The sequence below is a fragment of the Heterodontus francisci genome, chromosome 23 (genome assembly GCF_036365525.1).
Source record: "Heterodontus francisci isolate sHetFra1 chromosome 23, sHetFra1.hap1, whole genome shotgun sequence".
NCBI classification, from domain to species: Eukaryota; Metazoa; Chordata; class Chondrichthyes; order Heterodontiformes; family Heterodontidae; genus Heterodontus; species Heterodontus francisci.
Window position 1 is genome coordinate 39,943,297 of NC_090393.1, and position 25,995 is coordinate 39,969,291.

General features: G+C 43.4%; 1 long non-coding RNA gene across 1 annotated transcript in view; it reads right to left on the reverse strand.

Moving 5' to 3' along the window:
- Window positions 1-1,559: 1,559 nt before the first annotated feature.
- Window positions 1,560-25,995, reverse strand: part of LOC137382995 (uncharacterized) — a 34,177-nt gene continuing 9,741 nt past the window's right edge. Inside the window, exon 2 of the long non-coding RNA XR_010977319.1 lies at window positions 1,560-1,772. This is a non-coding gene — a long non-coding RNA (uncharacterized lncRNA). The remainder of the gene's footprint in view (window positions 1,773-25,995) is intronic.

A 25,995-nucleotide genomic window follows, 5' to 3' on the forward strand; every position in this document is an offset into this window, starting at 1 on the left:
TTTCCTACAGGATTTCCACATGTAAATGTTAATGGGTTGGAGAAGTGTGAATAATTTTTGGCTGTGGGAATGAAACACTGCAGTAGTATTTAACAAGATGACTGTGTGTATATTGTGGAGTGGACATAGTAGGAAGGGAGAGATATTGCTTTCTGTACTGCATTGTGTGCCTGCTGTTACACTATACTAAACTGGCTTCAAAATATATCACAGTAAGTGTAAGATAAAATGTAACCTGTAAGAAAATTTAGATGGGGCATATTTCTGATGAAAGAGTTTGAGGGAAATGTCTTCACATGTAAGTGAGGTCGATGCCATTAATAGTTAACATTTATAGATCATCAGCGTGGACCGACAACACTAACTCAGATTCATTTTTTCGTCCTACCCTAATAACCATTTAAATAACATACATCTCTCTCATAAATTACTGCTTTCTTTTGTACTGTAGTGCACAATTAATGTATGATACATGTGTGGTGTAAATGATCTGCATGCCATTTTCAGCATGTCATTGATATGTTTCCTGAACCACAATAATTGACACAATGTAAATATTTGGAAACTCTCCTTCACAAGCTGGCAAACTTGTAACCCTGGGAAAAATAAGTTAGTTTACAGTTCAAAATGTTACATCTTGCACATTGCCATTGGCACTGAGTGAAGTTCTGTTCTGCATGAATGAACTCAAACTATAGAGGGTCTGACTGCCAGCAGAGGTTTGTAGACAACTACAAGTTGAGGCCAGCAATTCCCAAGAGGCACATGCATCACAAGAGAGAATCCTATGGTCTGTATTCGAGCAATAGAACATTGAATTAATATCTGTAACATGTGAAGCTGTGTGTTTTTCATTTGAAAATAAGTTTGGATTTTGCCTATACATAGACTTTCATTTCTGTATGGTCTAAAGGGGCTTTATTTATCAAAAGTAGAACAATCTGCTCACCACTATGTAGCATTCAATTGTTGTCTCTTCGAATCTTCTTATTTTCTAGTCTGGTAATATCTCACCATTACTAACCAAACAATTCAACAGCATGATGCTAAAGTCCAACGTTGCTATGATATTGTCCTTGACATGAGTATTTTTTATTGATCCCCGTGTTTACCAATTTGGGACATTATTTGCTACAAAAGTTGCGCTCTATTAACAATAGCATTTTTCACTAATCTGTTTTCCATTTAGTTGTCTACTAACCTATTTTCCATTTATTCCTTCTCGTAAACGGAACATTTTTGTGTTCTATGTTGTATATGGAGCTTTTGTGGTCTTTCAGGATCTTTTACTCTTTGTGTGACCTGATACCTCCAAAAACTTTCTTTTGCCAACTTGAATTAGTTTGCTATTTGTGTGGGGTGGGAAGGGGTCCATAATGCATATCTCAAAAGCTTTTACACCTGAAAGCAATGACTTCAAAATAAATTGCCCAGCTGGATGGCCATTAGTTATTCTAAATTATATTTCTCTTTTTTCCTCAAACAACAATAACAGCATTTTTTTACTGTTATTTTGCGAGAATTTAGCAGTTGTATTAATCAATACCATTACCAGTGCATAACATTTAACACATATTTTAATCGCTGTAACATTACATTGAAAATAGAACACCAAAACATGTCCAACAATTCTGGATGATATTTTTGAAAAGGCACAATCGGGAGCTCTGCTTCACTTCACAAGTCCCCTCATTATCCTTGAAAAGATGCTGTAGGAGGCTCTTCTACTCAATCTTGTTTCATGAATGTAGCACAAGGCAGCCTCTTATAGTCTATGCAACATATCACCGAAGATAAAACAAATTGGAAGAGTAAATAGTTTATTTGAGTAGACCAACAATAACGTGGTTTCCACTAACAAAATTATAAAAAGCTACTGATACAATGAAATGAAAATAAAACAAAAAATTAAATGATAAACTATATTTCAACATGTGCTGTGAAGATTGAAGTAGCATTTCTGTACTATAATAAAGCAGGTTATGTTTTTAAAAATATTTTGAAAATGAAATAAAATCTGGACAAATCAAACCAATTTTCACTTCAGCTACCAGCACTGAAGTATAGAGAAGCATTTTCCAGTTGTCCTAAAATTAAGTTTTAGTAGCATTATTAATTTTGACAAAGTATTTTCTTGTTAATATTTAGCACTTATATAAAATATAAAATACATAAAATAGAAATGACTAAAATTGAATGTTTGGCTATGTTTTCAGCAGTGTTGATGGCAACGAATGTTGACTGAACAACGCAGCAAGAATGTATGGAAAATTATAACGTGCTTTTCACTTGTTTTGCAGGTAAGGAAAAAAAATTACTATGGTATCGACTTTTAATTTCTGCAAACAGAAAAAATACTCATGCCAATGTGAACGCCCTTCCATTTGGCTCATATTATTCAATGGAATGAGCCCCTTTACGTCAGAGGAATTTTACAACTTTGTAGTTTCTACAAGATCTAAACACTTTCATATTTTTAGAGAAAGAATGCATTTGTTTATATGCATTCCATGCTTTGCCAGTTTCTTATCCAAGCAGACATAATCCTACCAAGTACTTAATTATCTGTTGAGTATTATAAATGATATGTAAAATTGGAGGTATTTCAATTAAAAAGCACCAGCTGGTGGTTGAACAGCTGCCCAAAGTATCAGAGGTGGGCTTACTTTACATTGATTTAGTGAACTGCTAAGAGGATTGTCAACTTACCACCACCAGACCTTATTCCATAAATGTTCGAATGTAATAAGATCCAGTCTTGCAGATATTAACAACAACAATAGATCAAAGCTCTGCAGTCTTGTTACCTCCAGTCATGAATGGTGGTGGATTACTAAAAAACAGGAGGAGGAGATTCCACAAACATCCCCATCCTCAAGGATAGCAAAGCCAAGCATATCAGTGCAAAAGACAAGGCCACCATGCTCAGCCAGAAGTGTTGAGTTTATGGTTCATCTCAGCCTCCTCATGAGGTCCCCACCATTACAGAAGCCAGTCTTCAGCCAATTTGATTCATTCCACGTGATATCAAAAAACAGCTGAGCACACAAAGGCTATGGGCCCTGACAACATCCCAGGTGTACTGCTGAAAACTTGTGTTCCAGAACTAGCTGTGCATCCAGCCAATCTTTACCAGTATAGCTACAACACTACCATCCACCCAATAAGGTGAAAAATTGCCCAGATATGTCCTGCCCACCAAAAGCAGAACTAATTAATTAAGAGCAAAATACTGCAGATGCTGGAACTCTGAAATGAGAACAGAAAGCGCCAGAAATACTCAGCAGGTCCGGCAGCATCTGTGTAGAAAGAAACAGTTAACGCTACAGGTCTGTGATCCTTCATCAGAACTGGGAAAAGTTAGAAATGTAGCAGCCTTTGAGCAAGTGAAAGGTCTGATATTATTGAACTCAATATTGAGTTCAGAAGGCTGTAGCGTGCCTAATTGGAAAATTAGGTGCTGTTCCTCGAGCTTGCTTTGATGTTCACTGGAACATTGCAATAGGCCGAGGACAGAAATGAGGGCATGGGAACAAGTTGGAGAATTAAAATGGCAAACAACCGGAAGCTCGGGATCATACCTGCGGGCCCCCTTCGTCTTATCACAGCCCTTCTTTCTTGTTCTTCCTCCTCCCTCCCCCTTTAACTTGCTCAAAGACTGTTACATCTCTAGCTTTTGCCAATTCTAATGAAGGGTCACACACCTGAAACGTTAACTTGGTTTCTCTCTACATGATTAAGGGGATTGACAAAGTAGACGTAGAGAGGATGTTTCCTCTGGTGGGGCAATCTAGAATGTGAGGTCATAGTCTTAGGATAAGGGGTCGTAGATTTAAAACAGAGATGAGGAGAAATTACTTCTCTCAAAGGGTCGTGAGTCTGTGGAATTCACTACCCCAGAGTGTAGTGGATGCCGGGACACTGAGTAAATTTAAGGAGGAAATAGACAGATTTTTAATTAGTAATGGGTTGAATGGTTATGGAGAATGGGCAGGAAAGTGGAGTTGAGGCCGAGATAAAATCAGCCATGATCATATTGAATGGTGGAGCAGGCTCAAGGGGCTGAATTGCCTACTCCTGCTCCTAGTTCTTATATTCTTATGTTCTTATCAAGGAGCCCGTGTAAAATTCAATGGGAATCAGGGGAAAATTTTCCACTAGTTGGTGTCATACCTAGTGCAAAGGAAGATGCTTGTAGTTATTGGACGTCAATCACCTCAGTCCCAGGACATCACTTCAGGAATTCCTCAGGACAGTGCCCTAGATCCAAACACCTTCAGTTGCTTCATCAATGACCTTTCGTTCAGCATAAGGTCAGAAGTGGGGATGTTTACTGCTGATTGCACACTGTACAGTTTCATTCACAATTCCTCTTATCAAGAAGCAGCCCATGTCCTAATGCAACAAGATTTGGTCACTGTCCAGGCTTGGGCTGTAAGTGACATTTGTGCCACACAATTAGGGGAGGTGGTGGCGTAGTGGTAATGTCACTGAACTAGTAATCTAGAGCTCAGGCTAATGCTCTGGGGCATGGGTTGAAATCCCATCATGGCAGATGGTGAAATTGAATTCAATTAATAAATCTGGAATTAAAAAGCTAGTCTAATGGTGACCATGAAACCATTGCCAATTGTTGTAAAAGCCCATCTGGAAAGGAAATCTGTCATCCTTACCTGGTCTGGCCTACATGTGACTCCAGACCCACAGCAATGTGGTTGACTCTGAAATGGCCACTCAGTTCAAGGGTAATTAGGAATGGACAATGAATGCTGACACCCAAATCCCACAAAAACGAATAAAAGTAGCAGGCAATGACCATCTCAAGCAAGACAGAATCTAGTCACCTTCCCTTGACATTGAATAAACAAAATCCGCTGCCATTAATATCCTGCGGCTCACCATTGACCAGAAACTTAACTGCACTAACCACTAAAATACTGTGGCTACACGAGCAGGTCAGAGGCAGGATATTCTGTGGTGAATGACTCATCCCCCCTAACTCCACCATCTACAAGGCACGAATCAGGAATGTAATAGAATACTCTCCTGGATGAGTGCAGCTCCAATAACACTCAAGAAGCTCGGCACCATTCAGAGCATAGCAGTCTGCTTGATCGGCCCCAATCCACCACCTTAAACATTCAGACTGCAATACCCGGTTGCATAATGCCCACATTTTTGGCACCACAGATGCAGGTTTGGGTTTAAAAAATGGTATCTACGCTATGTGCGCACACTTCGGGTCCTGAGAAGTCATTTTGATAAGGGCATTAGCATGGGCACAGAGAGCGTAAGCCGGAGGAATACAAAGTAGGCTGATTTGGTGCCAACTATGCCATTTTCGAGGTTAATGCTCCAGCTGACACACACTCTTAACCTCACACCACTGAACAGATGTTCAGCAGGATGAATAACCCACCAACAGCACTATTTAAAAGGATCATCAACTAATCCTCATGTTAGTTGCTGATTAATTTGTACTGGTTGCTGCTGAGTTAGTAGAAGTGTATAGATTGGAGAAGCTGGAGCTGGTCTTCTTGGAGAAAAGACGTTTGAGAGGAGATTTGATAGAGGTTTTCAAAATCATGAGGTGTCTGGACAATGTAGACAGGGAGAAACTGTTCCCATTGGCAGAAGGGTCAGGAACCAGAGGACACTGATTTAAGATGAATGGCAAAAGAACCAAAGGCGACATGAGGAAAAATGTTTTTATGCAGCTAGTGGTTAGGATCTGGAATGAATGGCCTGAGAGGGTGATGGAAGTAGATTCAATCATGGCTTTCAAATTTAGTTACCCGAAGAGGAAACATTTGTAGGCCTGGGGAAAAGGCAGGGCAGTGGGACTAGCTGAATGGCTCTTGCAGAGAGCTGGCACAGACACGATGGGCAAAATGGCCTCCTTCTGTGCTGTAACTTTTCTCTGATTCTCTGATTCTATGTTTGGAGGTTTGTACAGCTACTTAAAGTTATTGAAGTCTACAGGAAGTGGTGTGTTGTATGCTGAAGGCTTTGGTTCTGAATTCAAGGGTGTTTCTTAGACCAATTGCTCCCAGACATGGATGCAGTAGTTTCGGAAGCCAGGATCCCCGTCCCTTTAAAGACGAGGATCCCGCCTCCAAGAGCTGCTAGCCAATCAGAGGGCCTACAGGCAACTCAGCAGTATCAGCAGCACTACTGGTGGCTACTGTCAGCACTGCAGAGGCCTTGGACCCAGGCCCAGCACTGGAACCCCAGGCCTCAGGTATATGAGGTGGGGTCATCGAGGTCATTCCAGAAGGCCCTGGTAAGAGGGGCGGGGGGGTGGTGGTCATGCAGTCCAGGGGGAGGGGATCCCGGGGGTGAAGTAATTCCTGGCAGGGGGTCCTCTTTTGGCCACAGATTGCCCACGGAGAAGGGATCTCTCCCAAGCCCGCAAGGAGGGTGCCTCGTATTACAAGTTCCTTCCCCCCGTGGCAGAGACCCCCCCCCACCGCTGATAAGATCCCAGCGGCGGCGGAAAGATTCCCTTAATTGGCCATTAATAGGCCACTTAAGGGCCTCAATTGGCCTCTGGGCACGAAGGCCATCCTCAGCCTATCCCACTTACAGGAAGATCGCTTGGTGACGGGGCCTTCGATCCCGCTACCCATCACGATACTCTGTGCCCCTCACTTCTGACGCTGCCTTAAGGGGCCACATAAAATCCTGGCCAGGGTCTTCAGGGAGCAATTCTCCACTCTCGACCTCAGCGAGGAGCAGTGTGTTAGATGAATCTGCTTCACCAAGGAAAGGCTCGCTGAAATCTGCCACCTGTTGCCGCCCAACCTGCAGCTGCAGAGCACGGCAAGGACACCATTACCAGTGACTGTGAAGGTGACTATGGCCATGAAAATTTATGCATTGGGCTCCTTCCAGGCTGAAGCAGGTGATATTTTCAACATACCCCAGTTTGCCATCAACTATTGCATGAAAGAGGTCACTGAAGCTTTGTATTCCAAGAGAGCTGAATGCATTTACTTTTTTCTTGCCAGAGAGAAGCAGGCAAAGTGAGCAAGCCATTTTGCCAGGATTGCAGGCTTCCCATGGTGCAGGGTGCCATTGACAGTAGATGCGTCGTATTGCAGGTACTGCGTGTAAGTTCTGAGATTTATCACAACCGGAAGGGATTCCAATCCCTCAATGTCCAGCTGGTGTGCAACCATACTCAGCAAGTCAATGCCTGGTATCCTGGCAGTAGTTATGATGCTTTCATTTTGCGGGTCTCTTCTGTACCATCAGCATTTGAGCCACCGCGACGGTGCCTACTGGGTGACAAGGGCTATCCACTGACCAGCTGACTCCACACTCTAGTGAGCACACATGGCCAGTATGCGTATAACGAAAGCCATTCTGCCACATGAAATATCAAACAGACCAGTGGGATGCTTAAAAGATGCTTAAACAATGCTTGTGTTGCCAAGACCCCTCTGGAGGAGCCCTGTAGTACCCTCCAGAGTACGTGTCATGATTCATTGTGGTCTGCTGCATCCTGCACAACATCGCCATAATGAGGGCACAGCCCTTGCCACTAGGTATACAGCGAGCAGCTGAGGAGGAGGAAGAGGAAGAAGAAGGGAGGAGAAAACCATCACCTTGTCTTTCTAGCGGGGCTGTCGGTGATCGGCTCATGTGGTTGCAGTACCACTGAACGCAACTCCAATTCTCCATTCAACAGTCCCACAACTTCCCTTATCTCCCTTACTGATTATCACAACGTCCATGACACAATGTTGAAATAAAAGGCACCACAAAACAAACATTCCTAAACAACTATATGAATCAAACTATCCAATATTCCAAACAGAAATCAACTAATCACTCCTGTGCATACCCTAAGTGCCAGTCTTCCATGTGCCTTTGCCTATCCTAGTGCTCCTACACAATACTGCCCCAGTGGCTGCAGCATAGCTGGTGGAAGTCTGCTGACCTTCAGTGGGGGAGACCGCAGATGGCCTTGCAGGATGATTTCGAGCAGCTATGGGCCTAGAAGGCCCGGCTTCAGACAGCTTTTGAGTGGCAGCAGTCTGGGCTGACTGGCTGACAGGCAATAGCAATGGCACTGGCTGAGTGGCAGAGTGGATGAACACCTTCATCCTGAGAGAGGGCAGCAGGTGTGTGCTCCAGGGAGTCACTGCCATACCAATGAGGTGAAGCCTCAGCAATCCTAGCATCGTGTGTTGATGACAGATTGCTGGACTGCTGTGAGGGCCTGAAAGCCCCTTTGCACACTGGGGTCTGCAGCGATGATGGCAGTAGTCTGAACTTGCGTGGTAGCAAGCTGAGTTTGCATGACTTCAGTCTGAGCTTTGACAGCAGCACCCAGGCAGTCGGTGGCTTATGCTTCTGCTGCAGTGGCAGCTGAGACATTGACCATTAAATGCTACATCATGGTTGAGTTCACAAGTGTGCTTCCATGTTGAAAAGGATGGGCTCCAAGCTCTGCACAAAGTCCTGTGCCGAGTTGGTACTGGACTCCTCCATGCTCCTTGACAGTGACTTCAGGCTTTCTGACACGCCTGCCAATGAATGCACCAAGCATTTTCAATAGGCCACCCCATTGAAGTCCTCATCTGAGTACTCTGCAGCAGAACTCATGTGGAACCTCACCCTCTGGCTAGTTCTCACCTGTGCTGCCCTTGTCCCATTCTGGTTGCTGGTCTTTCATGCCTTATGTCTCATAATGTGCAAATGCTGCTTCTATGCTATCCTCTAAATTACGCTTGTTGTCAGTATCTGAGCTGGTGGCTGAGTGTGAAATTGAGTGATGGTGTCTGTTCATCATCAGTGTCTTCCTACGTTCCTCTACTGCCTGGCCAGGTTGCAGTTCTTGGGTATCTGAAAGGAGAAAGAGAGGAGGGTGGGATTGTGGTGAGGGGAGGGGAGGAGAACAAAAGATGCATACTTAAACCATCAGCAACTTTCAAATCAGACAATCAGGGAAGAGGAGGAAGTAGCATATGAGAAGGAGGATTAGGTATGAGCATACCATCATCTTGTATAGTTTCAATGCCTGTCCCGCAACTGTTAGTTCCTGCAGCCTCCAGTCACATGCCACCTTGTCCTGCAAGGGAGGGAAGTGTGTCAGTAAGTGTGGTGTAATGTATTTGGGCAATGTGGCTATCATGCGTGAATAGCAGGCAATGTGTACAAGTTGTGAGATCTGGGTGTGAGGCTTGCAGCAGTATGAAGTGTGTGAGGATGAAATGAAGCTCTGAATGTTAGGTCTAAGTCATGGTTTATTGATATTGTTGCCAATCAGTGATTGGGGTGTGGTGCTTTGAGTAGTGTGCGAGGCGAATGGGGCGGATGGTAGGATATGGCATTTGAAGGTGCATTCCTTGTCCTTGACCATTGAGCTCATTGAATTTCTTGTGGCATGGTTTCCAGGTCTTCAGAGCTGCACTCCTGGCATTCAACATCACAGGTATCTGCTCTCACTGCTTTCTGAGAGTTTATCTGGGGAGCCTTCTGATCCCCTGCAGATAGGCACCTCCTGCACCAATGTAGCTTTGGAAAATCTTGGAGCCCGCTTTCTGCCAGGTTGTGCCATCATTCAGTGTTCCTCCAGCTCACACTCTCTTCTACAAACAGTTCCCGCATCTGATACAGTGAGAATGCATCTCCCTGTTAAATAAGGCAGGTTGGCGTTAAGTGTTGGTGGCCTCTCACAATTTTGCGCCCTTGCGCAAGCATGCAACTATCAGGGGTGCGCTTGGTGCTCTCTGCATGAGAAAATCAATTAATGGAGCAGGCAGCATGATGTTTGCACAGGAAGCAATGGGCATGTCGTGAACCCCACACCTGTTTTCAGGCCTTATTGAATTTCATGCCTTTACTCTTTCCACCACTGGTATATTTTGGCTGCAGTGTGTACCGTCTATAAGATGCACTGTGGCAACACACTAAGGCTTTTTCGACAGGGTATTCCACACCAGTGACCTGCACCATCTAGAAGAACAGGGGAGGTAGGTGCACGGAACACCTCCAAGTTCCCTTCCAAGTCACACACCATTCTGACTTGGACATATATCGCTATTCCTTCATCGTAGCTAGGCCAAATTCCTGGAAGTTCCTACCTAACAGCGTTGCGGGAGTGCGTTCACTATATGAACTGTAATGTTTCAAGAATGCAGTTCACCACGCATTTTCAAAGGCAACTTGGAATGGGCAATAAATACTGGCATTGCCAGCAATGCCCACATCTTGGGAATGAATAAAGAGAACACAGTCAGAATGTGAGAGTACGAAATAATTCTAGGGGATAAAAACAATCCCAAACCACAGGAGATCAATTGGTTCAAAATGAAAGATTTGAACTTACTTTCAAAAGCATTCCTCCCTCCTGGCTGGAACTGGACACATTACAAATATGATCTGAATAATCAGCCTGTCTATGAATATATATTAAATAGTCTCAAGAATCTGAATTCTTAAAGTCCTTAATATCCAATGAAAGGAAGTTATGTGACACATCTGAGAGTCTGTTTTAGGCTTTCCCCTTTCATATACTATCAGAGATATTATGTTTCAGAATGAGAAATATAGACTGTAGCAAGGAACATTTGTGAGTGAGTGTGTTTAAAAATTCTGGTTTCTATTTTCCAAGTGTAACAGAGCAGTTGTACTGTAGCCTCCCCCCTCAAATTGGTACTGCCCATTCAGCCCTGTTGCAGGTGAAATGGCAGAGTCTGCATACAGTTGTGGATACATTGGTACACTCCTGCACAACTCCCTCTACACAGGGAGCAGGGCGTCAATTAGCTGGCCTCCCAACCCAGAATTTATAGGCGTGTGGCAGACTCAACACCAAATCCGGCAAGCATCTATGGCCGACAAGATCCGTGGCAGCCATTTTTACCCAGTGGTCATTGCTGACGATGTCATCATAGCTAAGCATGCACTGGTGTAGGATGTAATGGTTATCCAGTACAGAATATGTAGTACTATTTTCTTAGTATAATAGTCACTGTATATGTTGGTCCCATGTGCTGTAATTGACCGAATGGTATTGCATTTGTCCTTGTCATCGACATTCAACTTGTTCTAACTCCCTTTTTCAAATAGCTTGTATAAGTTTCAGTGTCTTTAATCATGTCTGAAGAGATGGAAAAGCGCTTGGCAGAGATGGAGCGTGAGGTTGGGGAACTGAAACTGGCTGTGTCGATGATGGATGCCGAAGCTGCTTCAACTCTAGCGGAGTGATGGGCTTCAAAGGACCAAGTTAAGCGACTAACCAGAGACAGGTAGGGGGCTCCCAATGTGCCCCTCTTAACTCAGGAGAAGAAGGAAGGAGTATCCCCTCAGAAAATGTTAGGCAGGAGAAAACACATGGAACACATGAAGATTCCAGTTCATTTGACTCTTTTATTCCACTGGACAGCAAGTATGTAAAGAAAGACATTAAAAAAAAAGAAAAAAGCCTGGCAATGTAATGTTGCCTGCAGGGCACACCTTCACTCGTCAAGACATGGTAAACAGTCGAGTGCTTAGCTGTTCAAAGATTCTAACTGACATTTTTGAATGATTTCGCAATGTTAAAATGTCTTTGATTTCATCATATTTTTGTGCTGCCTCTTGTATTCTCAATGTTACAAATGGTAATCCATTAAATGTTTATTTATTTATAAAAGTATAAATGATATGTAAGTGTAATACTATAAGCTTTTTCATTGATGCTAAATGGTACTTTTATTGGCAATGCCCTGGAAAGGGCTTGTGAGCATTTACTTAGTCTGTAAAATATACACTAATTATTCATCAGGTGATAATTACATCAAACTAATGTGTGATTTGCACCAGCTCCACTGTCTAAACACTGCAGCATTGGATGCATTCATTACTCTTTATGGCTGTAATTTAATGATGAGGTGGTGGCCCTGCCCATTGGCTGGAAAGACAGGGGTGAACCCCCTCTGTCAGGCCTGGAAACCATGCTGATATTTTGTGTGGCTCAAGCGATTAATTACCTGCAGTCATGACTTCTGCCCCTCTGAGGCAGCATGTCCCGCCTCCAAGAGCTGCCGGCCAATTAGTGGGCCAGCAGCTTGTCAGTCCCAGCAGCGCCACTGGGAGCCGTGGCTACTGCTGGGACTGCATCCAGTAAGAACAGCCACGATGGAAGTGGACCTCAGAACAGGTAAGTGGGGTCAGGACTCTTCGGGGTCAATCGGCCAGGCCCCGGCAAGGCAGTGCGATTGATGGAGAGGGCGGGGGTGGTGGTGTTCAGTGGGGGAGGCAAGTCCTGCTGGGGTGGCCCTCCATGGGGCACAGGGTGCCCCATCAGGAGGGCCCAGCCCACAAGGAGGCCACCGGTTATTACTGGACGGCCTCCTCAGGTAACAAAGTGCCCATTAGCTGCTGGTAAAATACCAGTGGTGGTGGGAAGAGGCCCTTAAGTGGCCCCCTGCAACCCAGCCCACTCCCGCTGGGGGAATTAAATTCCAACCTATGTGTGTAAAAAAAATTGAAAATAAAACTTTTAGCTTTAAATCTTAAAATGTTACTGAAGCATATTTTATTTGTGAAAAAACACAAATATTGATCATTTACCAAGCAATAAAGCTTCATAGCCTATTCTTGAGATGGAATTGAAAGGTGGAATACTCAGCCTTTTTCCCATACCAATTTTGTCTCCTCCCCTCCTTTCTTTTTGTACCTTGTCCAAATGGCCTTTTGTGAGCCTTAACAGCATGTGTTGGGAGGCTGTTTGACTGTGGGGATATTGGAGCTGAGTTTAATCCTATCCTCATCTTACATCCATACATCAAACAGGCTTTGCTAGACTACAATGAAGAACAAGAAACCTGCCAACTTTTCTACTCCCTATTTACCGACGCTATTGTGATCAGCTAACTCAGCAAAAACTTGGATTGGATTAAAAAGAAAGACTTGCATTTATATAGTGCCTTTCATGACCACCAGTTGTCCCAAAGCACTCTAGCCAATGAAGTACTTATAAGCTGTTGTGATGTAGGAAACATGGCAGCCAATTTACGCACACCAAACTCCCACAAACAGCAATGTGGTAATGACCAGATAATTTGTTTTTGTGATGTTGATTGAAGGATAAATATTGGCTCCCCCGCTCTTCTTCAAAATAGTGCCATGGGATCATTTACATCCACCTGAGAAGGCAGATCAGCCTCTGTTCAACATCTCAGTACACACTGCACTGGTATGCCAGCCGAAATTGTTGTACATAAGTCCTGAAGTGGGACTTAAACCCTTGACCTTCAGACACAGAAGTAAGAGTACTAACAACTGAGCCATGGCTGAAACCATGAAACCTTAACTCTGTTTCTCTCTCCGCAGATGCTACCAGACCTATTGAATACTTCCAGCATTTTCTGTTTTTAGTTTAGCCTAAATACTCATTTTTGTGTGCAAGTTGAGTGCAGTCAAGAAATGGAGCAGGAGCAGCTCGAGGTGGGTTAACATCCACACTGGAGTGAGAAGTTATTTTTGTTTTTTTGTAGTTTTACTTTGTCATGTGGTTCTTCTGATTATTAAAATTTTTGGATGAATTGGAGTGATTATGACAGTAATATTCTAAATGGATATAGGCAGAAGCAAGAAATGTTGGTTGCATGAAAGGATCAAGGGTTGCTTTGAAAAGCATTAGTAGACGTGAGGGATGTGATTTCCATCTTTGTTTTCTGGTGGGAATGAGGCGGTAGCGTGACAAAAATCACTGGGCTGAATTTACCACCTCGTTCTCACTCTGCTTGCCAGCATTTTCGTTGGGACCTCCACTTGGGCGACCCAAGCACATGCTTGTTGCAAGATGAAAATTGGTACTGAGGGGTCGTTAACAGTGAAAGCTGAATGTGAAAACTTCATTGAGTGAAACTAGAAGTGACTTTGTGCATATGTAATACTGTAATTTTCACTGCATAAAATATTACTGCTACAGATAATGAAGATAACAGTAACAGATGTATCAGAAAGTGCCTATCTGTATGTATATTCAGAGACACAATTAGTGCAGACATACCAATAAATCTGTGCACAGTTAGCTACTGAGATTAGCAGAATTTCACTTCCTTAATGCTCTTCCCTCTATTGAATATATTCAAGTAAGAATTCTTGATATTTTGTTAAGCACTAAAGACAATTTTAACCATTTAATGACTCCAGACACTATTTAAAATGCTAATGAGAATCATTGCGTATAAACTTGTCCTTAATTGCGATCCAATAAAATGAGCAGTAGTAATTAAATTGCAAAGGCATCTCCTTACTGAAAGAGTTACAATTTTAAACAGGATATTTCTGATGACAGTTTAAGAGGTTCAGTAAAGGAGCTCTTGGGGATTTAACACACACATAAAAGTCACTTCTTGAGAAATGTATCAAAATATTCAAAAAGAGTATTAAGTAGATGAGGAGGAGCATCCTTCCTCGATTCAAATTGATTAGAATAGAGATGTATTGTCACAGAAAATTCTGAATGTTTAATCAGTTCATTTTGGATTCAGATGTGCCTGTCCCTTTAAGAAAATTAATCTGTGTTTTTGATTTGGATTCAAATCATTACAGACTGATGGGATGAAAGTTTTGATCCTCTGATTGCTGTAAAAGTTTTAAGTAAAATCAGTTTGTGCAGTTTCAAGCCCTGATTAGACCAAGTCCAAAGCAGCAACTGCCAATAATTGATAACTAATTTGCATTAAACTGGCAATCTTAAGTAGTGTGGGAAATGGAATTATCACATTGTGTAATACGAGACGTCCTTCCAATTAATAATAAAAACAAGAAATGCTGGAACCACTCAGCAGGTCTGGCAGCATCTGTGGAAAGAGAAGCAGAGTTAACGTTACGGGTCAGTGACCCTTCTTCGGAACTGACAAATATTAAAAATGTCACAGGGTATAAGCAAGTGAGGTGGGGGTGGGGCAAGAGATAACAAAGGAGAAGGTGTAGATTGGACAAGGCCACATAGCTGACCAAAGGTCATGGAGCAAAGGCAAACAATATGTTAATGGTGTGTTGAAAGACAAAGGTGTTAACGGACTGAATATTGAACAGCAGCAAGTGCAAACATGAAAAAAAACAGTGGGTAAGTAAACTGAACAAACTAAGATGAAATGAAATAAATGCAAAAAAAGGTTGTAAAAAAGAAAAAACAACTAAAAATGAAAGTAAAATGGGGGGCTGTCATGCTGTGAAATTACTGAACTCAACGTTCAGTCCGGCAGGCTGTAGTATGCCTAATCGGTAGATGAGATGCTGTTCCTCAAGCTTGTGTTGATGTTCACTGGAACACTGTAGCAATCCCAGGACAGAGATGTGAGCATGACAGCAGGGGGGTGTGTTGAAATGGCAAGCAACTGGAAGCTCAGGGTCCTGCTTGCGGACTGAGCGGAAGTGTTCCGCAAAGCGGTCACCCAGTCTGCGTTTGGTCTCCCCAATGTAGAGGAGACCACATTGTGAGCAGCGAATACAGTATACTACATTGAAAGAAGTACAAGTAAATCGCTGCTTCACCTGAAAGGAGTGTTTGGGACCTGGTATAGTGAGGAGAGAGGAGGTAAATGGGCAGGTATTACACCTCCTGCGATTGCAGGGGAAGGTGCCATGGGACAGGGATGAGGTGGTGGGGGTAATGGAGGAGTGGACTAGGGTGTCGTCCTTCTAATTAAGGCGTTGCTACAGACAGGTGGGAGATGATAGGGATGACTTCCACTTTTCACCTTTCGACTGACAGTGGGGCAAATTTTAAAACCCCCCCGATGTCAGTGGTCATGGCTAGGGGGGCTGCAAAATACCTCCAGAAGAGGCCTACCATGGGCCTCGGTGCTGGGAAGGCCCAGCCCGATATTGTTGGCGGCGGAGAAACCTCCTGGCGGCGCCCCTGCTACTCAGCAACGGGACACCCATTAACATATTTAAATCCGTTAAAATTAATGAATGAATCAGACCTGCACCTCTGCCTTCTGTCCTGCTGCAATATTGGTGCCAGTGGCCAGCACTCCCGTGGCTTCGGATCCCCATCCGGGGATCCGAGAAGGAACATTGGTGGGGAAGGGGGAGCAGGTACGTTTTTCAGGGCAGGATGTTATCAGTGTCAAAGTAATTTCATTAGCTTAGGGGATGGTGGGAAGGGGTAAAGTGTAAAGTTTATGAACTTTGTGGGGGGAAGGTCAGGTGCACAAGGTAAGGGTTTTGGGGAGGCAGAGCGGGCAGGTAATTAATTCTATGGTTAAGGGGGGTGGGAGAAGGCTAGAAACATTTATTTATTGTTAAAAAATCAATTCTACATCAATATATCTTTAAATATTTAAACTGCAATGTAAATCTTTAAATATTTTTAATATATAATAATTTTAAATAAATAATAATTTGAAATATCTTTAAATATTTAAATTGCAATTTAAAAATGGTGTCAGCGCCTGCACAAAGGCTGCTGTGCTATTGCCAGGGACGGACAGCCCTCCCCTTCCAGGTTATCGGGTGTGGGGGGGGGGGAGCGATTCACCCTGGCTATTTAAATGAGCTGCCGCGCTTAATAGCGTGGTAGCCCCATGAAGTGCAGCCCGCAAATTTTCACCTGCCGCCAATTTTGGTGGCAGGACCATAAATTTTAGCCCAGTGTGTTTTATCAAAATTGTATTTTAACCCTTAAGTGTTTTAATGGTCAATAAATAGACAAATAACAGGTTTTCTCATAGGTTTAAAGGAAGATAAATGTTTCTTAAACAATACCTGAAAGTATTCGCAACTTCACCCATACACAAACACACACACCCATGCACACACACAAGAAAAGATAGATATTAAAAGATAGCATGCATTTAGGTCTGATGGTTGTTATGGACAGGTGGTAAGTGATGTGGGTAACTTCCACTCCTCACTTCGCACCTGACGGCAATTATGTTTTGTTAAAAATGGTGTGTTAGTCACTGAGTATTTTAGGGTCAAATAAACTGACAAATGACCTGAATTTTGCAAACTTCACCCACTCACACATTCACACACACATGCATACACAAGAATAGATAGAGAGAGAAAGGGTAGGATGGAATTTAAGTTCAAAGGGAGGTAAGAGTTTGTGGTTCACAGAAAACCTGTTGTATCTGCTTGGGAGGAGAGGTCTTTTCAAAGGTACAGGTTTGATGTTTATAGTTGTGAACTTGCTGAGGTGTTGAAGGGTTCTGGTAGTTAAAACTTCAGACTGGAAGCAATGATCACTTCAGGTTCTCTGCTGCAGCAAGTTGAAGTGTAGAATTAGCAGCAGGGCCTTTTCTTTGTGCTTGTCCGATTTCACAGCCTTTGGCTAGATTGCCATTCGTTGTATTTTGTCTCAATCTCCCCTCTCTCTCCAGAGGGCTAGACTTTAAGTTAAAATTCCATCCCTTTGATTTTCTGTGAGGTGACACATGGCCGCCTCCCCTGGTGTGACCACACAATCAACCAGGATATGGAAACCATGGCTATCTGTTGATGTCTGAATGCAGAACATTCTGTTATAATGGTGCTACTCCTCATCTATTCATTTTGTTTTGGGTTGTGAGTCAGCTTGTCTCCAGAACCCTTTGTTAATTTGTTAATGTAGATAGTCATCAATATGCAATGGTGCCTCTTTCAATTTCAATGGGTTCTTCCCAGAACTGTTCAGATGCAATTAATCAGTTTTGTCTTTGCAGACATGTTTGTTGATATGCAGTACAGGAGGAGTCACGTGACCGCTACTCCATTTTGACTGTGGTGCAAGTGTCCATATTTCTTTGGTTTAACTTGGCACTTGACTTTTTGTTTTGATAATTCCTACAATTCATTGATCATTTCATCATGGCTCCTTCCGTGCATGACATGGCATTAACAAAGAGGGCGTTGTGAAATCTTGTTTTTTTCCCTGGGAGAAAGATTTTTTAAAAATGGTGCAGGCCTATTTATCCTTTCTCTTGGTTCACTGACGTCGAACTTTGCAAAGTTCCCGGTGGATGGATGCTTTGTCACAGACCATTTGGTTAAATCTCAGTCACAATTCAATGGGAGAAATCCTGTTACAATTGCTCAGGCAGGGAGTTTCAAAGTCACCTTTTGTCTCTGTCTCAAGGTTGTTTAAAGATGGTATTTGGCAGAATCCTTCTTCTTGCTGGGATGGGTCTTTCTTTCGTCTGGCTTTCAGCACAGAAAAATGTCTCTTATTAAAAACTCATTATCAGAGTCTGGGGCTGAATTCTAGAAGCCCGCTGCCGGGCTGCACGCCAAAGCGCTGCCGCGATTCTAAGCGCAGCGGCTCATTTTAATAGCCAGGGCGGGCCCCGCCCCCCCAATCATGTGGAGGGGGAGGGCGGCCTGTCCCCGGCAATGGCGTCAGCTGCGTGTGCGCAGGCATTGATGCCATTTTTAAATAGCTGTCAGCCCTACTGGGACATTTAAATGCTTGAAGTAAAATTGAATTAAAATAAATAAATACGTTTCTTTTGCCGCTCTCCAACCCCCAATATCAATTAAATTAATAATTTTCCCTTCCAATTAAAACATTAAAAAACAATTAAACACATACTTTGGTTCTGTCTTCACAAAGGGGCGGCACAGTGGCGCAGTGGTTAGCACCGCAGCCTCACAGCTCCAGCAACCCGGGTTCAATTCTGGGTACTGCCTGTGCGGAGTTTGCAAGTTCTCCCTGTGACCGTGTGGGTTTTTGCCGGGTGCTCCGGTTTCCTCCCACACCCAAAGACTTGCAGGTTGATAGGTAAATTGGCCATTATAAATTGCCCCTAGTATAGGTAGGTGGTAGGGGGAAGGTGGGGATATGAGAGGGTAATGGGATTAATGTAGGATTAGTATAAATGGGTGGTTGATGGTCGGCACAGACTCGGTGGGCCAAAGGGCCTGTTTCAGTGCTGTATCTCTAAAAACAAAAATCAAAACAAATAACCTCCCAGAAATGTTAGGGAACCAAAGATCTAATGAGAGGGAGGAACTGAAGGAAATCAGTATTAGTGAAAAAATAGTGCTAGGGAAATTAATGGGGTTAAAGGCTGACAAATTTCCAGGGCCTGATAATCTACATCCCAGAGTACTAAAAGAAGTGGCCCTGGAAATAACGGATGCATTGGTGGTCATCTTCCAAAATTCGATAGACTCTGGAGCAGTTCCTACTGATTGGAGGGTGGCAAATGTAACCCCACTATTTAAAAAAGGAGGGAGAGAAAAAGCAGGGAATTACAGACCAGTTAGCCTTACATCAGTAGTGGGGAAAATGCCAGAATCTATTATAAAGGATGCGATAGCAGAACACCTAGAAAGCTTAAACGGGATTGGGCAAAGTCAGCATGAGTTTATGGAAGGGAAGTCATGCTAAACAAATCTACTGGAGTTTTTTGAGGACATAACTAGTAGAATAGATAAGGGGAACCAGTGGATGTGGTGTATTTGGATATTCAGAAGGCTTTTGATGGGGTCCCACATAGGAGGTTGGTGTGCAAAATTAAAGCACATGGGATTGGTGGTAATATACTGGCATGGATTGAGAATTGGTTGACAGACAGGAAACAGAGAGTAGGAATAAATGGGTCCTTTTCCGGGTGGCAGGCAGTGACTAGTGGGGTACCTCAGGGATCAGTGCTTGGGCCCCAGCTATTCACAATATATATGAATAACTTGGGTGAGAGAACTAAATGTAACATTTCCAAATTTGCAGATGACACAAAGCTGGGGGGGAATGTGAGCTCTGGAGGAGGATGCAAAGAGGCTCCAATGTGATTTGCACAAGTTGGGTGAGTGGGCAAATGCATGGCAGATGCAGTGTAACATGGATAAATGTGAGGTTATCCACTTTGGTTGTAAAAACAGAAAGGCAGATTATTATCTGAATGGTGATAGATTGGGAAAGGGGGAGGTGCAACAAGACCTGGGTGTCCTTGTACACCAGTTGCTGAAAGCAAGCATTCAGGTGCAGCAAGCAATTAGGAAGGCGAATGGTATGTTGGCCTTCATTGCAAGAGGATTTGAGTACAGGAGCAAGGATGTCTTACAGTTATACAGGGCCTTGGTGAGACCAGATCTGGAGTATTATGTGCAGTTTTGGTCTCCTTATCTGAGGAAGGATGATCTTGCCATGGAGGGAGTGCAAAGAAGATTTACTAGGCTGATTACTGGAATGGCAGGATAGAAGTATGAGCAGAGATTGGGTCGACTAGGCCTATATTCACTAGAATTTAGAAGAATGAGAGGGGATCTCATAGAAACCTATAAAATTCTAGCAAGATTAGACAGGCTAGATGCAGGGAGGATGTTCCCGATGGCTGGGGAGTCCAGAACCAGGGACCACAGTCTCAGGATACGGGGTATGCCATTTAAAACCGAGATGAGGAGAAATTTCTTCACTCAGAGGGTGGTGAACCTATGGAATCCTCTATCACAGAAGGCAGTGGAGGCCAAGTCATTAAATATATTCAAGAAGAAGATAGATATATTTCTTAATGCCAAAGGGATCAAGGGATATGGGGAGAAAGCGGGAACAGGGTACTGAATTAAATGATCAGCCATGATCATTTTGAATGGCGGACCAGGCCCAAAGGGCCAAATAGCCTACTCCTGCTCCTATTTTCTATGTTTCTAAGGTTCCCCCTCGCCAAAAACACTTACCTTCACAATCTGACCTTTCCCTCCTCAAATTGCATAAACTTTAAACTATTACCCTTCCCACCATCCCCTACACCCATGATGTTCAGCTGACCCCGTCCCTCCACTCCCGCACTGAGAAACTTACCACCTCCCTCCTCCCCACCAGTGTTGCACCTCGTTTCCCTGGATGGGGATCCAAAGGTGCGGCAGTGCCGGCCGCCAGGGTGAAGATTGCGGTGGGACTTAAGGAGGTGACAGGAGACTCATTAATTCAGGTAACTTAATTTATTTAAATATTTTAATGGCAGTCCCGTTGCCAACTGGCGGGGGGCATTTATCGGGCTGGGCCCTGCTGACATCAAGGTCTGTGGCGGGCCTCATCCTGGCCATCTTCATGCCCCCTGTTACGACCAGGGGAGAAAGACGTCTGGGGGTCCCTTTTAGCCTTCACTGGTCTTACTGTAACAGGGATTTTAGCTCCACCTTGGTGAATCCTTGTTCACCCCTTTCCAATTATAAAGCAAAGAAACGAGCACAAATAGACTTTCTTAGGTTTAAAGAAGAAAGCTGAAATTTTATTAAACTGAAACTTAAAACTCTAATTCAGTTATTGCCTACGGATACACGCTACGCCCCACACAAGCATGCATGCGCATTATGCACATGCAAATAGAGACAGAAAAGAGCAGAAGAAAAATAAAGTGGAAAGGTTTGAAGCAATATCTGAAGAGTTGTTGTTATGGTTCTTCGTGTTCACTGTAGAATCCTTTTTGTAGGTAGATCTTGCTTTTCGTTGGGGCCCAGTATTCTTCTTAAACCTTGTTCACTGCAGGAGACTTTTCTCTCTTGGAGTTCGTGTGTCTTCAATCATTTTTTGGAGTTCTGTGAGAAAGAGATGGGAGCAGACAGGACAGGGGAGAAGGTCTTTGCAATCCAGGAGCCAAGAGATTTCTCGTTCAAAACTCTCAGTTCAAACTCTGCAACAGCCAGTTAGTCATGTGACCAACTGGCCTGGCCACATCTGTTTGTGGTTTGAATTGGTGCAGGGAATAGCTCCTTTGTCTACAAATACTGTTTATTAATCTGCAAAAATGTTTTTTCCTGCCAGGGGCTAGGCAACCCCTTGTAACAGGCCTTCTCTTCTTCCCAGCAACAATTTGAAATTTAATGTCCATGTGGCGAAATTAATATGCCTCATTCCTGGTAGGTGGGGGCCTGCATGACACCCCCCCCCCCACGGATCCTGACGTCACGGGCTCTATAGACTCCAGCCCTTGGTTTCTATCAGGTGACCCAAGTTTCTTTCCCATTGTTTTTTCATAAATGGTGTTTGATGGTGTGTCCTTTATTAGACAATGGGTTTGGATGTTGCTCATCTCTATGCCATCTTGATAAAATGGTGTTTGTTTACAACCTTTATCCTGAGATTGAGTCTGGACTCTCTATGTCTGCAAAGTCATTGTTAGCCCAACTTGTTGAAGAGGAGTAACCAGTAACATTGAATGGACCATTTACATTTCTAATGCTTTCTTCAACACTTGACCAGACATGACTATTGGTTCAGGATTCCAGCAGTTACCATGTGTATTCACAATACAGGAGAGGTCACCTGACCTCTTACTCCTTCTTGTTTTGTAGCACAAGGTGTCTGTTTTGAGTTCAATTCATCAGTTCATTTTATAGTTCATAATTTCTCCTTGCATGAGCATGACAGTGAGCGTTTGATTCTGACAGCGGATACAAAAAGCAGAAAAGTGCTTAATTTCTGTTTAGTAAAGTCACACTCCCACAAAAAAGTGGGAAAATTGGGACTATCAGTGGAATATGTTACTGCATGTTGTTCATCATGTCGTGCAACATATAGAGAAAATGTGATTACCTCTGTACTTAATGTGCATGTGGTGCTGGCTGGAAAAGGGTGACCACCAGGTGCATTTTTAACAATTCCATCCTGATCTATGAATCCACTTCACTTTAAGCATCCATTTCAATGATGGCCTCGGGGGCTATATGTCCACGCCATCTGTTTTTGTGGCAGTCTGGGACAGATCTCTTCAGCAAAGAGATGCTTGTCTCTGGCAGTCTTACAATTGTATTTCATTGACTTACCTCACGTGGCAGCTTTTTATTAACAGACTTCAGATTCTGATACCGTGCGACTTCAATTCTCTGGACTACAGTTATCTGTTTCCCTGATTGTGGGCCAAAACCTGATACAAGATATCCAAATGGCACATTTATTTTATTTGTTTTTTTTATTATTGGTGAATAAAACTACACAGTGCTTCTTTTGTTATTGATAACATACTTGACTTTATTCCTGTGCCCAGGGTATTGTTGTACCAAATGTGTAAGACAAAATGCTCGCACCTCTCAATTATCTACCAATTTCCCATTATCCATGTGGGAGGGGGAAGGAATTCCCTTCAATATGGTAGATAATGGAGCTTCCATTGTGTCTGAAATTGGGGGAAGGGAAGGTTAATTCTGAACCTGAAGGCTGAATAGATTTTAAAGGGAAAGTGTATTCACAATCTCATTTTAATCAGTGTCCAGCTGCTGTAAGCTGATGTAGCTCATTCGGTTTGAATGGGCCAAGGCACTGAAACAGCTGAGCACTGATAAAGATCAGAACTGGAGAATAACTTGTTGCTTGAGAAATAGGATTCATTGGATCACAGTGGAAATATCTTGGCTTAGAAAAAAATGAAGGGATCCAGACTTCACAACAAATAAAAATGCATTAATGCAGAAAACAGATTCAAGTGCTTTTGGCCCAGTCTGTGAAATGCATTTAAATGATACTAGCTTACAGGAGATTCACCTTATCAGAACTTTATCGAGTTTGTGAGGAATCAGTAACTCAAGTTTGTCAATCGACAGTCACCACTCTTCCAAAGCATTAAATAAAGAATATCTTTTCCATTCATATATTTCAAACTGGGTCACATTACACACTTAGTAAAAGAAGTGTAAGCAGATATCCAAACATTTGCAAGCTGACACTAAGTGTTTTACTTTCAAAAGATGTTGTAGAATCAGAGAATAGTACCACACAGAAAGAGGCCATTTGGCCCACCAAGTCCACGCTGCTCTTTTGAAGAGCAATCCTGTTAGTCACACTCTCTGGCTTTCCCCCCACTATAACTGCAATCTTTTCGAATCCTGCCTCTATTTACACGTTATCTTCAATGGTACTGCAGATGTGACATTTTAATCCTGACATTTCAAGTTTCCAAAATTTGTGATGAAACTATTGTAGGTTTTCTGTTACCTTTTCTTCCAGTGTGTTATTATTATTGCGTTTTACCAGTGCAAATTAAGGAGCTATCAAGGAAAGAAACTTAAGAATCTTTTGATATAATCCTAAATAGTGTGAATGGTAAAAAGGACTTGCAAGGCATTGTTAGGAAATGAGCTCCTTGATCTGCAGTCACAGTGAGTACATAATAAAATACATTTGTCAGGTACTGAAAGACGACCACATATGAACTTTATATACTAGAATACACATATGCTACACGATAAAAGAAAAGCTAAATACTATGGATGGTGAAAATCTGGAACAAAAAAATCAAAAAAGCTAAAACTCAACAGGTCGGGAAGTATCTATGGAGAAACCAGAAACTTTGGCCGGAATTTTACCCTCGTCGGACAGGAGCCGTCTACCGACCGAAAAGTTGGAGGAAATCCCGCCTCCACTTGGCCTGGGGTTCCAGTCTGGATTTTATGGTTCCCTGGCCCTTAATTGGTCTGAGGCAGGACTTCCACCTCATTCAGGCAGTAAGTCCCACCTAAATGAGCTGCCGACCAATCAGCAGGCTGACAGCTCTTAATCCCAGCAGCACCACCGGGAGCGGTGGCCATTGCTGGGACTGCAACCCCGCTGAAGACTGAAGAAGGACGGCCCCGGGAAAAAGTAAGTTTTTGGGACCTCGCCGAGGGTGATCGGTCGGGTGCCAGTGAGGCAAGGGTAGTTGATTGGGTGGCATGCTGGGCTTTGGGAGTGGTTAGGACATTATGGGCGGCCCTCAATTGGGCGCAGGGTGACTGAGCATGAGGGCACCCCCCCCCAGGCCATTGGAAAGCCACCTACTTTTAACATGGCTTTTCTTGGGCCTGGGCTGCCCGCTTGCTAATGGTAAAATCCCCGTGGCGGCAGGCGGAGGCCCTTAAGTGGCCAATTAACGGACACTTAAGGGCCCTGATTGGTCTAGGGTGGGCGACCCGGTTTTCACTGCCTCCACCCCGCATAAAATGGCGGTGGAGGTGGGGGCGCGTGGGGAAGGCCCCCTCAGCCCTCCCACTCCATTTTACACCCCTCTCTCCACCCCGCCACTATCCTGCTCTTTGTGGGGGCATAAAATTCAGGCCAGAAACTCAGTTTCTCTCTCCATAGAATGTCATCCAATGTGCAATGTACAAACTATTCTGAGACTGGTCATCCCAATATTTCCATGCTGAGAGTGGGGAAAATTTCGATATTCATAGAATCATAGAAACATAAAATGACACAGCATAGGAGGCCATTTGGCCTATCATGTCCCCTTGCAGGCTCTTTGACAGGGCTATCCAATTAGTCCCATTCTCCTCTTTTCCCATAGCCTTGAAAATGTTTCTACTTCAAGTATTTATCCAATTCCTTTTTGAACTTGCTGCATAAAGTTTTCTTTCCACATGTTGCATTTGATTCTTTTACCAATTACCTTAAATCTGTGTTCTCTGGTTACCGGCCTTTCTGCCACAGGAATCAGTTTCTCCAGATTTATTCTGTCAAAGCTCTTCACGGTTTTGAACACCTCTATCAAATACCTCCTTAATTCTGTCTGCTTTAAGGACAGTCATCCCAGTTTCTCTGGTCTCTCTCTGTAACTGAAGTCTTTTAATCGCCGGTACCATTCTAGTAAATCTCCTCTGCACTTCCTCTAAGGCCTTGATATTCTTCCTAATATTCTGCATTCTTTTAGTGATGTCCTTTACCCTGGTTCCTGGGAGGCTTCATGCTATGTGAGACTCATGTCAGTGGTTGCAGAAACACATGCCTATCACATGACTCCTGAATCCCCTATGAATACTACATTTCAACACTTTGTTGTGCCCACCTGTGCAATTGTTTGCCCCATGATTCCATGAGTATGCTGTTGACTGCACTCCTTTGAGGTATTATCACCCTCACTGGTATTCAGCACTATATATTGAGAGTACCAAACTCCTGGAGAATTCCTGCACTACCTGCTGCTTCCATGCTCACTGATGGTCACCCATTTATTATTCTCCTGAACTCTGGGGTGATCACTTCCTAGAACGTGCACTCCAGGAAGTTCTGAGCTTCGTTTATGCCCTGCAGTGACTCCAGATCCTGGCGTGGGCTGCTCTATTATCAGAGGAGTTATGGCTAGA